This window comes from Dendropsophus ebraccatus, chromosome 5, assembly GCF_027789765.1.
Source record: "Dendropsophus ebraccatus isolate aDenEbr1 chromosome 5, aDenEbr1.pat, whole genome shotgun sequence".
Taxonomy (NCBI): Eukaryota; Metazoa; Chordata; class Amphibia; order Anura; family Hylidae; genus Dendropsophus; species Dendropsophus ebraccatus.
In genome coordinates, this window is record NC_091458.1 from 107,285,777 (window position 1) to 107,299,075 (window position 13,299).

The following is a 13,299-nucleotide window of genomic DNA, read 5'->3' on the forward strand; positions in this document are numbered from 1 at the left end:
TGCTATGAGCAGATGGTTGTTGGCTTCCATTTTATGGTAAATAATGGCTGTTATTTCTAAACAATGACGGGTATTTTAAAACAACCGTAATTATTTTCCATTAAATAACGAACATCCACTTAATTTCAACAGTGTGTGAACATAGCCTTTCTGAGTTTTCAATCCACTACTGGTTTTGGTTGAAAAATACTGACCAAAAATACTGTGTGGGAACATAGCCTACTTTCCCATCTGTCTAAAGGAGCCTTTACACAGAGAAATTTATCTGAGAAGATTTCTGAAGCCAATGCTAGGAATGGATTTGAAATGAGGAGAAATATCAGTCTTTTCTTTATGACCTGTTCTCTGTTAAAGTCTGTTTCAGGCTTTGGCTTAAAAAATCTGTCAGATAAATCTCTGTGCAAAGGCACTTTAACTTTGCACCAACAATTAGAAGTTAAGTAGATCTGGGACAGTGTGTGAACACAGCCTAAATTCTATGACAATGGTGCATGTGCTATAGTGTAGGTAGGTGGAAGGGGGATGATATTAACAAGACAAATCTCTCCTCTAGCCTTGTGCAGATGTTAGAAAAACAGTCCTGAAAGTCTACTAAGGGTAGAAGTACTCATAAAGGTTGAACTTTAGTTTCCTGTTGCTGGATACAGGTCTGAATACAGACATGACACGACAGCCACAAAGTACTGGTCCTGACCAAAATCTCTTGCAGATACCAGAAGAAAAAAAACATGCTAATGTGAAGTTTATACATTGGTAGATACTATCAGGCAATAGAATCGTTTGCAATCCCATAAATGTAACTAGAAGGTAAGCTAGCCTACTTCTGCCTAGCTTGTGATTCTGGAAAAGACTGTAACTAAGCTGTAACTAAACCAGTTTCTACCCTCTAGCTCACAGAGAGGAGGGCTAGGGAGAAACTTCCCACCATGGCAAATTCAACATGTTATCTGAATGTAATTATGTTTTGCATAGGGATTTTCACACATGCACCTACACTAATCTGACACTAGATGTCAGCAAAGTAGTGAATCTGTAGTGAATCTACAATACTCACATATCTAAACCATGTAAAATGATTTAGGGCAGTGCTTCTCAAACTGTGAGACGGGCCTGACCAGTGAGGCGCCCCCTAGTTGTTGGTGAGGCCCAGCTGGGGAGGCAGTTTGCGCAAAAGTTATGATCTGCACAGTCCTTTTGCTGTTTGCAACTATCTCCATTTTAGCAACATTATTACTTGCTTTACTAGAATCTAGAGCTTGGAAGATAGGTGAAAGATAGCCTTAGCATTATTTTTAGCTTTAAATGGACTTTTACCATATATGGTAAAGCCCAGGCACCCTCTTGGTAAGTCTGGTGAGGCCCAGGCACCCTCTTGGTCAGTCTGGTGAGGCCCAGGCATTGCCTTGGTCTGTTGGGTGAGTCTCCAGTAGAAAAATTTTAAGAAGCACTGATTTAGAGAACAGCAATTTGAAGTGAATATAGTAAAAAAACAAACAAAAAAAACTGTGAAAGTACAGTGAAGGTAGTCATAGTATTGTCTTAAAGTGCAAAAGCTGCATTAAGTTTTTGGGTAAGAATACACAGTCAGGTTGCAGTGCAGTTGCATTGCTGTTTCCAATACTGCAATTGAATTATTTCATTACTTACTATTAGAAACTGATGTGATGCAGTGTTAGGACATGTTCACAACGACAGCTGCTTTTATGGACAATGACGGATGCAAATAATGATCATAAAAAAGGCCAAAAATGTCCAAAAGAACTGATGACTTTTTAAATTATATTTACCGTCACTCCATAGACAATGAATCTCCCACAGGCCGTGTCCCTGTCGGCTCCGTTCGGCGTCTTCACAACTCCCTCACTTCCAGGTTCCAGTGAAGAGAGAAAAGGCTACTGGTGCGCATGTGCACTGGCAGCCTTTTTATTGGCTGTATTAATGTATTAACCCCTTAAAGGGGTTGTCCGGCGAAAAAAAATTATTCACAGAATAACACACATTACAAAGTTATACAACTTTGTAATGTATGTTATGTCTGTGAATGGCCCCCTTCCCCGTGTCCCACCACCCCCACCCGTGTACCCGGAAGTGTGGTGTGCTATACATTACCTGTCGCGTGCCGACCACGGTCTCCGATCGTCAGCAGTGACGTCTTCTTCGGGAGCTTGGCGGATCTTCCCGAGTGCCGGCCGCCCTCTGCAGCGTCATCCGAAGCTCAGCCGCGATTGGCTGAGCGTAACTGTGCTCAGCCAATCGCGGCTGAGCAGCTGATGACGTGGCCGCGTCATCAGCCGCTCAGCCGCGATTGGCTGAGCACAGTTATGCTCAGCCAATCGCGGCTGAGCTTCGGATGACGCTGCAGAGGGTGGCCGGCACTCGGGAAGATCCGCCAAGCTCCCGAAGAAGACGTCACTGCTGACGATCGGAGACCGTGGACGACACGACATGCGGTGAGTATAATGCACCACACTTCCGGGTCTAGCGTGGGTGGGGGGAAACACGGGGAAGGGGGCCATTCACAGACATAACATACATTACAAAGTTGTATAACTTTGTAATGTGTGTTATTCTGTGAATAATTTTTTTTTGCCGGACAACCCCTTTAAGGTCTGAGAGGTCTTGCAATGACTGATTTAATTGTTGCATAAAATATGCTGCAAAACTGGAAAAAAATGTATATGTGTAGCGAAAATGAAAATAAAAAATCGTCTGAGCTGGCATAGGTTTCCCTGCATGTGGACCACACAGGATTTATGTAGAGGCAGTGCGCAATGCATCAGCAATGAGGGGAAATTTGTAAGCCTGGCGCAAAAAAGCTGGAGTTAATAAATGTTCCCCTTAGTCCCGTTTTAATATCCGTCATGAGCCTCATATTGCAGATCAGGTCAATTTACAGTGAGCTTTGCAGCCTCTTCACCCTGCTTGACTCTTCACTTATGGTGTGTTTACATACACAGATTTATCTGACAGATTTTTGAAGCCAAAGGCCAGGAACATTTCACAACAAATCAACAGCATTTCTAAAATCAGAATTGACATGTCGCAGATTTTGATCCATAGCTCTGTTTATTTCTACAAGTAATGTGCGTAGATTTTTTTTCTAATTTAAAATAACTGGCCTTGCTGAAATAATTTCTAAATGCCATAAAACAATTAACCTATTTAAAAGCAATAGGAACATTTGTTTTCCCAAGGTAAAGTAGAGAATGAAATATGCCATGTTTTGCACAGCAAGTGAGCAATTTGATTAACAATTCTTGATAAATTTGATGTGCACAATGAAGCATACAGGACTTCAAGTCAAACCAGTGGTATATTTGTGCCTTTTTAGTTCATAAAGATAAAAAATATCTTTTTTAACATCTATATACAAGTCTATGATAAGTAAGGATTACATAAAACACTCCAAGTATACCCTACTGATAATATATGAAACCCTTCTCAATGCACTCAAAGTAACATAAGATTACGCAATGTATTTCAGTTAAATTTCAATAACCCACAATATAATAAAGTATAATATATTATTCATAATATTATTAATGTTGCATCCAAGCAAACAATATACGCACATATTTACATACCAAACAAGCTCCACAGAGCAATGGTTTATAATGAAGCATTTGTCTTATGTTATCAAGACCTATTATTTCATATTTACCCTATGAGTCATTTGCACCTAATAGCAGGTTTGCTTAACCCCTTAATGGCCAAAGGCATACATTTACACCACTGCAGGCTGGGCTTAAACGCAAATCGTCGTAAATATACGACCATTAATGACGGGCCACTGCAATTGTGAGGTCACCCACCATTAACCCTTTCAAAACCGCAATCACAGCATGTAACAGAGTGACAGGAGCTGCGGTCCTGTGAATGTATGATTGGCACTGCAGAGGTCCCGATTATTTCTACTGACTGCCAGAGGTCTCTGATATACCTCCGTGCAGTCAGCTCAGTGATTTTCTCATAGAGTCTCTCAAAAAGAGAATACATAAATGTGTGCTACTCTGTTTTCTCATTAAATTTTATACATTTGCCTTATGGCACTAGATTGTCCCTTTAATATAACATATGCAAAAGCATGTACTGTTATATTCAGATTTTATTTCTATGTTGGAGGATCATGTTGGAGGAAAGTTAAACTAATTATGTGTTTGCTTTGATGACTGTTATAGAATTGCATGCCTATCATTTTCTCAGCTGCATACATACGGCAGTAAGCTGGCCTGTATCATTACAAATGTAAATCTTCATGCAAATAGAAGGAATAAGGGGGAGGAAACTAAACTAGACTACAGATCCACGTTGCTTACCATGAGTTTAAGAAAATGATTGCAGTGTTATATGTAGAATCAGTATCAACGCCATAAAAAGTTCATGTGTTTAAAGGGAATGTATCAGCCCTTGGACTCAAGCTGAGGTGCTGAGAGTGCTGTACTTGGCAGACCCCTAGTGAGCAAGTTACCTTTTGTTAGGCCCCTATTAGACCAAATGATTAGTGGCCATACTAGGTGCCAGTCTCCTCTTAAAGGCACCCATTTCCACTGCTAGGCTAATCAGACCCTGATATTCCCTTAGGGTGGGTTCACACATACCGTATCTGCAGTGGATTTCACGCTGCCAGTTTGCAATGGAATCTGCTGCGGATACCGTCCCTGTCATTTTCAATGAGAATACATACTGTTATTGTCATCCTGCTGTGACAGCCCCCTTAACCCGCCCACAACATACTTTTACCTGCTCCACGCTCCAGCTGCATCTGAGGCTCCCGACTGCTGGAGGGCCTGCCCAGCCAATCAGTGACTGTGGCAGGGCCTCCAATTTGGTCCCTGGTATCAGTGGATTTGGTAATAGCGACTAAGGGGCATCACTTTGAGAAGGACTAGGCTACATAATTAGTCATAGCATTTCAACTTTGTATGTATCTGGATGCTGTGTTCAGTGCCCCTAGGGCTTACAGTGGTACCACATGATGAATGAATGACAAAGAAGGATGTTGGTTGGGAATTGATCTGGATTGATCTGTGGTTACAGCTTATGATGTCCCAGGGCCCCTTTAAGACACATCATCATCTTCTTTAGATTATTAGCCTTTAGGGAAGAGGTGACCCACCACACAGGAGCTTGCTGGCGTTTCATTTTTCTCTATTGTCTCTCAGCTAACATCTGGCATTTTTCATTTTCATTTCTATTGTTTTTTATTCCTATTCTTGTAACTAATGCTATGTTGACACATAGTATTTCCATCAGACTTTTCGTCAGTCTTTTTTCAACCAAAACCAGGAGTAAGTTGAAAACACAAAAGCCGTGCAAATCTTTCTGTTATAATTTTGCCCTGTCAGGTGAAAGACTGACAGAAACCCTATAGGGGTAATTTATTAAACATGGTGTAAAGTAATATTGGTAATATCAGATTCCACCTTTCATTTTTCAAAAAATCTGTGAGGAATGAAAGGTGGAATCTGATTGGTTGCTAGAGGCATCTAAGACAATTTTACTTTACACCAGTTTGATAAATCTCCCCCTATGTGTGAACATTGGCCCAGATTTATCAAAGGGTGCAAAAATATACACAGGTGTAAACTGCCCACAGCAACCAATCACAGCTTAGCTTTCCTTTTACCAGAGCTGAAAGCTGAACTGTGATTGGTTTCTGTGGGCAATATATTTGAAACCCCTAGGTAAATCTTCCCAATATTGCTTTTGACCTTTTTCACACATTACCACACTATTATTAAAGTCCCGGGAAAAGTATTTTTAAATATGTTATTACTTATGGAAAGTTAGACAAATTTCTAATGTACATTAATTATGGGAAATGCACATATATGGCTATTTCCCTTAATTTATTAGATCATGAAGTGTTACAATTTCCTCAGATACAGTGATGTCACGACGAAGGGTGTATTTCCTAAGGAGTGTCCAGCAGGGGGCGCACTATATATAGAAGTCAATGAGTACCATTGACTTCTATATATAGTGCGCCACTGCTGGACACTCTATTGAATCAATGGATGTGTATGTAAAAATGTTATGTACAGTAAGTTTTGATTGAATATATTTATGGAATACTTTGGGGAGCAAGTGTCCTTGCTCCCCAAAGTATCCCATAAATGTATTCAATGAATACATTTGGAGGGCACCGAGCAGGGAGGGAGAGAAGTCCCTTTGCATCTACCTCCCCCCTCCCTCCCTGCTCGGTGTTGGACATATATACACAGTACTACTCCCCCATCCTCTGCTCATAGTATGAGCAGAGGATGGGGGAGTAGTACCTTTTCTATTCCTATTACGAAGCCGCCGCCCAGCTGCTCATCACAAGGGCTTCATCATGCCCCCTCCTCCCAGCTTCCAATTTCTAACTATCCCGCCACTAACCGTCGCCGGCCGCCACTCTCTGCTTCCACATACCGCACTGCATGCCAGCCACGTCAGCCCTCCCCCACACCGCAGGGAGCACGGCGCTCCCGATGCTTCCTGTCCCCGGCTGGCATGCAGTGCGGACCAGGAGCCGGTATGTGGGAGCAGAGAGCAGCGGCTGACTGCGGGGAGTCAGCGGCGGGATAGTGTGAGGAGCGGCCCTTGTGTGAGGAGCGGCGTGGGTGGCGGCGGCGTAATGGAGATAGCACAAGTACTACTCCCCCATCCTCTGCTCATACTATGAGCAGAGGATGGGGGAGTAGTACTGTGTATATATCTCCAGCACCAAGCTCGTTGCCCTCCAAATGTATTCATTGAATACATTTATGGGATAATTTGGGGAGCAAGGACACTTGCTCCCCAAAGTATTCCATAAATGTATTCAATCAAAATGTACTGTACATAACATTTTTACATACACATCCATTGATTCAATAGAGTGTCCAGCAGGGGCCCAATATATATAGAAGTCAATGGTACTCATTGACTGCTATATATAGTGCGCCCCCTGCTGGACACTCCATAGGAATTACACCTTTTGTCGTAACATCACGGTTTCTGAGAGAATTCTAACACTCCATTATCTCATAAATTAAGGGAAATAGCAGTATATGTGCATTTCCCATAATTAATGTACATTAGAAATTTGTCTAACTTTCCATAAGTAATAACATATTAAAAAATACTTTTAGCCGGACTTAACGCATAATATTTATAGTGGTATTAAAAAGAAGGGCATCCTGATTCTGTCAAAGTGTTAACCTAGTGTTAAGGGCCACTGGCAGGTTGTCATTTCATTTAGTATTTTACAAATACCATTATGGCTTATAAGTCTCTCTATGCCCTTTTCAGTTTAGTTGGTGATCACTATGTTCCTGGTAAAACATGCATATTAAAATGAATGTAGCTGATATCTGCACAGATGAACTATAAAATATATGTAAAATGGCCTTCTTAAAAGGGGTTATCCAGCAAAAATATTTTTCTTTCAAATCAACTGGTATCAGAAAGTTATATAGATTTCTAATTTACTTTACTTTACTTACAAAATCTTAAGTCTTGCCATACTTATCAGCTGCTGTATGTCCTGCAGGAAATGTTGTATTCTTTTTAGTTTGACACAGTGCTCTCTGCTGCCACCAACTTTCTGAAACCAGATGATATGAAAGAAACTGATTTTCGCTGGAAGAAACTAAAAAAGAAAAGCAGGAATGTAGGGGGGGTGCAGGAACATAATGAACAAAGTATACTCACCTGTTCAAGTGCCCTGTAGCATCACACCTGGGTCTTGCTGACAGCTCCTGCCGCTCCTTCAGCTTAAACATCACTACCCTGCTGAGAAATTGCCTGCTCAGCCATTCACTGACTGGGGCGGTCTTCCAGAAACAGTGCCACTCTTATTTTCAGTTTGTTTGTGGTAATGCGGCTCGGTTTCATTGAAGTGAATAGAGAAAATATGTAATTGCATCACATACAACCTATGTGGCACTGTTTTTGGATGAATGCAGCAATGCCTTTCTAATCCTATTTTAAGGGTACGTCCATACATTACGTGCTTGTAGTGTATTTCACACTGCGAGTTTCACAGTGAAATCCACTGTGATACTGATTACTATTAACCCCTTCATGTCAGCCGTACGTCTATAGTGTAAATGTTTCCTACTGCCAATGCCCATGCAGTAGTAAAGTGTATAAAAGTTCCTGGCGTGAAGGGGATTTAATGTGCGTGCAGCTGCTTCAATGTGAGCACACACATATTAATGTGCCAGGAGTCAGGCATAATGACAGGCAGTCGCGGTCTCGCAGTTGCCTGTCACTAACCCTTTAAACACTGTGATCTATTGCGATCGCAGCCTTTAAAGGGTAAATAAAAAAGTTATAGCTCTAAAAATGTGATGAGGGACACTGCCTTAGTGTGACCTGTGCATCAATGACCTTTGGTCATAAAGGGGTTAAAGTTCACTAGTTAACTATTTAGCTGCTATACAGTATCCAATATTTAACCATGGATGACCAGCAGTAAAACAGAGATAAAAGTATGGTAATATGTGAGTCATTAGACCTGCATCTAGAACAAAGGCATTGGAATAGATGTGTTGAGAGGCTCATAATCGTCCTTATTTTGTCCTTTTGTTGTGCAATCTCAGCAACACTAGGTTAAGAAGTAATAATGCATGATAATGGAGTTAAGGATAGATATAATCGCATAACATTACTTTATGTGGGTTGTATTAGTAATGCCACAGCTGTATAAGAGGATAACGTCAACATTTTTATATTTAGTATGCCGAGAAACACATCTTGGCTGCTAAAAACAACAGGAGGTTGTAGAAATTTATTGTAGATATATGCTCAGTATAAAGGTAAATAGGTGTTACAATAATTAAAGCTTGAGCCAATATTAACCCTTGTTGACAGGAACATCAATGAATCAGGGGCTGCATCACTAAAGAGACCTTCCTAAATATCTATTGGTCTCCAGAACTCCAGGCCATTTTCATTTTTCCATATTTGTTAAATGTTTTCTAATAAATAATGTAACAAAAAGATAAACCATCCTGTATCTGTTCTTATCAGTTTAATATCTGCTACGTCCCCCCCCCCCCCCCCCATGTGGGCACCATATATTAAATGGATTTAGAACAGGGAGATGGAAAAAGAGCTTGCTCTCTTGCTCTTTTTTTGTAAATTGAAAAAGGGGGTGATTTAAACCTTCATTAGGGGAGGGTCTATGTTATACTTAAAAAAAAACTTAAATTACTTTTTTGTAACACTTTTTATGTCCCCCTAGGGGACTATTACATTCATTTATTACATTCATTACACAGTTCAGTGCTATGCCTTTGCATAGCATTGATCAGTGTAATCTGAGATCTTACCATAGAGTCTGTCTGAGGAAGACTCTATGAGAAGATCGCCAAGCTGCCTGCACAGAGGTAAGTATAAGACTTCCAGCAGACAGGGAAAATGATCAGGACCCCCGCAGTCACACTGTCAGGACATTTGGTCCATCTAGTCTGCCCATGCCGAGGTGCAATGCATGCTTGGAGATGAAGTTTCCCGGAAAGGTGCCATGATGTAAAGCTAGGATCATTTGTATTTGTATTTGAATCGGGGCTAGGAGCAGCGTAGACAAATTGGAGAGGTGTCAAACAATCGGTATGGGAATCAATGAGTACACCAAGATGCTTTTTGTCCATTTTGTTTTTTATAGAAATCGCTGGAGATCCTCTTTAAGGCCATTTTTGGCTTGGTCCTGAAAGGGTTAAAGAGTACTCATCATTCTGCTTGCATGTCAGGATATGCTTTCAAAACTCTGTTATGTACGTAGTCCGCTTCTAAAGTGAGAGTTGTACGGAACTGCTGGCAGTGCTATAGCTTTGCACTCTAAGGCTGGGTTCACACTACGTATATTTCAGTCAGTATTGTGGTCCTCATATTGCAACCAAAACCAGGAGTAGATTAAAAACACAGAAAGGATCTGTTCACACAATGTTGAAATTGAGTGGATGGCCGCCATTTAATGGCAAATATTTGCTGTTATTTTAAAACAACAGCTGTTATATTGAAATAATGGCAGTTATTTACCGTTATATGGCGGCCATCCACTCAATTTCAACATTGTGTGAACAGATCCTTTCTGTGTTTTTAATCCACTCCTGGTTTTGGTTGCAATATGAGGACCACAATACTGACTGAAATATACGTAGTGTGAACCCAGTCTAAATGTATTAGGCTATGTTCACACTACGTAAAAGTATGGCCGTTGTTGCCGATGGCAAAAACGGCCGTACTTTTGGCGCGGTGGAACAAAGCCTGTTTCTTTATGGGATCCCGGCCGGAGCGTATACACATCGTATACGCTCCGGCCGGGATCCCATACGGGGCCTCAAATAACTGACATGTCAGTTCACACCTGTCAGTTCCCGCAGTGAAGCGAGCGGCTCTGGACGCTCGCTTCACTGTGCGCTATGGGAAGCTCTGATGCGGGCGCGCGCTGATGCGCCCGCATCAGAGCTCTGCGGCTGGACGGATCATCCGGCTGGTACTTAAGTCACGGAACGGCCGGTCTGATACGTAGTGTGAATATAGCCTTACCATGCAAGTAAATACCACTTCCAGGAGCCCTGCACAACTCTCGCTTTAGCAGACTAAGGCTGGGCTTTTTAAGGAGTATCTTGCTTAAGCAGAATGATAGGGACTATTTAAGTCCATTATATCTACAAAAATACTACTTTACTCGATTTTTCCCAAAACTTTTGTAGTACATAGATAACAAAAAGTAAATGTACTGAAGTACCAAAGTAAATTGTACATTAAAATCTCTGAACCATGTCGCCATTATTCCAAACTGATGCAGAATAGTGCAGGTGCTGCAGGTTTTAACTTGTGCATAAAATATTTAGAGCCTTTTTCATAAAATAAACCGAACACACAGGAACACATGAATCCATGATTAATGAATCAGTAATAAATTATTAAAGCATTTTAAATGATAAATATAGAATATTGCATGAATAGCAATCACTTAAAATCATGTGTATGTGTAGAGAGAGAAACATTCCCTTTACCTTCAGAATCACCAACACATTTTTGGTGTTTCACTGATGAATAGCATATATAGGTTTCACACAAGTGTTTTGCAGCTATATTACATCTGTTTTAAACAGACTGTAATACTGAGGTATTGTTCGTCTTAAGGGCATCGCTTTTCTGTTGCCATTTGTTTTTACTGTTCATTCATCACCCACACTACACATTGGACAAGGCTGGAAGCAGTTCACTGTGTAGTGACCAGACCTGCATCTTCACTTCACTTGAAGAGGAGCTGAGCTGCAGTTACAGGGTACCACCACTGCACAGTGAATGGAGCCTATTTGATTGAATCTGACATGTCATGTTGTACTGCCCTGGTCTTGATGCTTAATTTGATCCAATATATGGCAGCTTCAATTAGAGGTTTATGCAAAAAAAAACAGTGCAAGCACCATTACTTTACTATTACTCGTAAGGAATTATAAAAATGAAATCTTACACCTATATTTTTATAATTGTAACTAGTTACTGATACATCTTCATATTTCTTATCCTTTCTGTTTTCTGATTTTGGACATTCTAGGGGCTGCCATATTGCCTGAGCTGCTTTCGGAAGCATTTAAAAATATGCTTTACAGTAGCTACATGCACTGTAGAAGGTGTCGTTTGGAGCAGACACAATGACTTTGATGGGAGGGATGTTCTGTGACCAATGCAGAGGTGAGTACACCTGGAAGGGGAAGGAGGAGAGTTGTGACCGTTACCTATTGTGAATGGTAAATCCTGTGTTATTTACATATTTAACCCTTTAAATATTTCACCTTTAACCCTTTAAGGAACAAGCCCAAAATGACCCAGTGGACAGTACAAATTTTCATTTTTGTGTTTTCGTTTTTTTCCTCCTTCCCTTCTAAGAGCTCTAGCACTTTTATTTTTCTATCTACAGGGCCATGTAAGTGGTTGTTTTTTAAAGGAGTAGTTGTACTTGGAATGGTGTCTTTCATTCTACCATAACATGTATGATGGAACCCCAAAAATTTAATTTATGAGGATATAGATTGGTGTAATCGTAGAAATAGAATGCAATATGGTAACTTTTGCAGGGTTCCTGTGTCTATATAATGTACTATACGGTAAAAGTGACATGATACCATTATTCTATAGGTCAGTCCAAACAAAACCACATGCAGGTTTACCCAGATTATCTAATGTTATATTTTTTTATGAAATCCTTCATTTTTTGCAATTTAAGTATTATTAAATACTGTGACGCTGATAACAGTTTTAGTTTTTCACCTACAGGGCTGTAGGGGGTGACTTTTGCGCCATGATCTCTAGTTTTTATTAATAACATATTTGGGTAGCTCGGATGTTTTGATCACTTTTTAATAAATTGCTGCTTCACCTTTATGTTTTTTTGTCTGTTCTCAAGCCACGAGCAGCGTGCAACCTGCAGTGTGAATAGAGTCATAGATGTGCGGCCAATTTTTCCTTTTTTTCTGTTGAATGTGGGGGGGGTGGCTACCTCCTGTTGGCTTGCACTCCACCCATGTCCCAAGGGTGCGTATTCATACATATTTTTAAGCTTTTTTAGGTTGGCTCTATAGAGAAACTTTTTATTATAAAAAATAAATAAATGAACAACTTTTTTTATTTTATTCTTGATGGAACTGGGCAAAGGCTCGTTTTTCTGTGTAAAAACTTGGAGATTTTATTAATATTTTCATGTTCATATCTATCTTTTTTTTTTTTCTTGACAGTGTTCACCTCGCAAGATAAATAATGATATCTTGATGTTGTTATGGATGTGCCGATACTATATGCTGTGACAATCTGGGGGTTACTCACTCGCTGGGATCGCTATCTCCTGGGTCTGAGACAGTTGGCACATCACAAATTGCAGTCCAGTCAGTGCTGTATGCTTTATACTGACCACAGTCAGCTTTATTTATCCATTCAAGGAAAAACAAAAGATATAAGCAACACTGCAAATAAAATAAAACCTAGGCCATCTAGCCACTGACTAACACAACAGTGTACCTGTCGTTATGACAAAATCTAAATCCACAATAGATGTGAAATAAAGCAAGTTTGCCATACATTAATTTATTTTATTTTTTTTCATTGTTATCATAATGTAAAACAAACTTTTAACCAGAAATCAATGTACAGTCTCCTGAAGGCAGATTTTATGACTTGTGCTGGTAGAAAATTAAAAAAAAAAAACTGACGAAACACAGGAATTCCAGCCAGTACAGAGACATGGCTTAATGCGTCCATCAGTTACATGACTGGACTTCCTGTTTTCTGACTGTTTCCTGTTTTTTGAGAAAAAAAAGA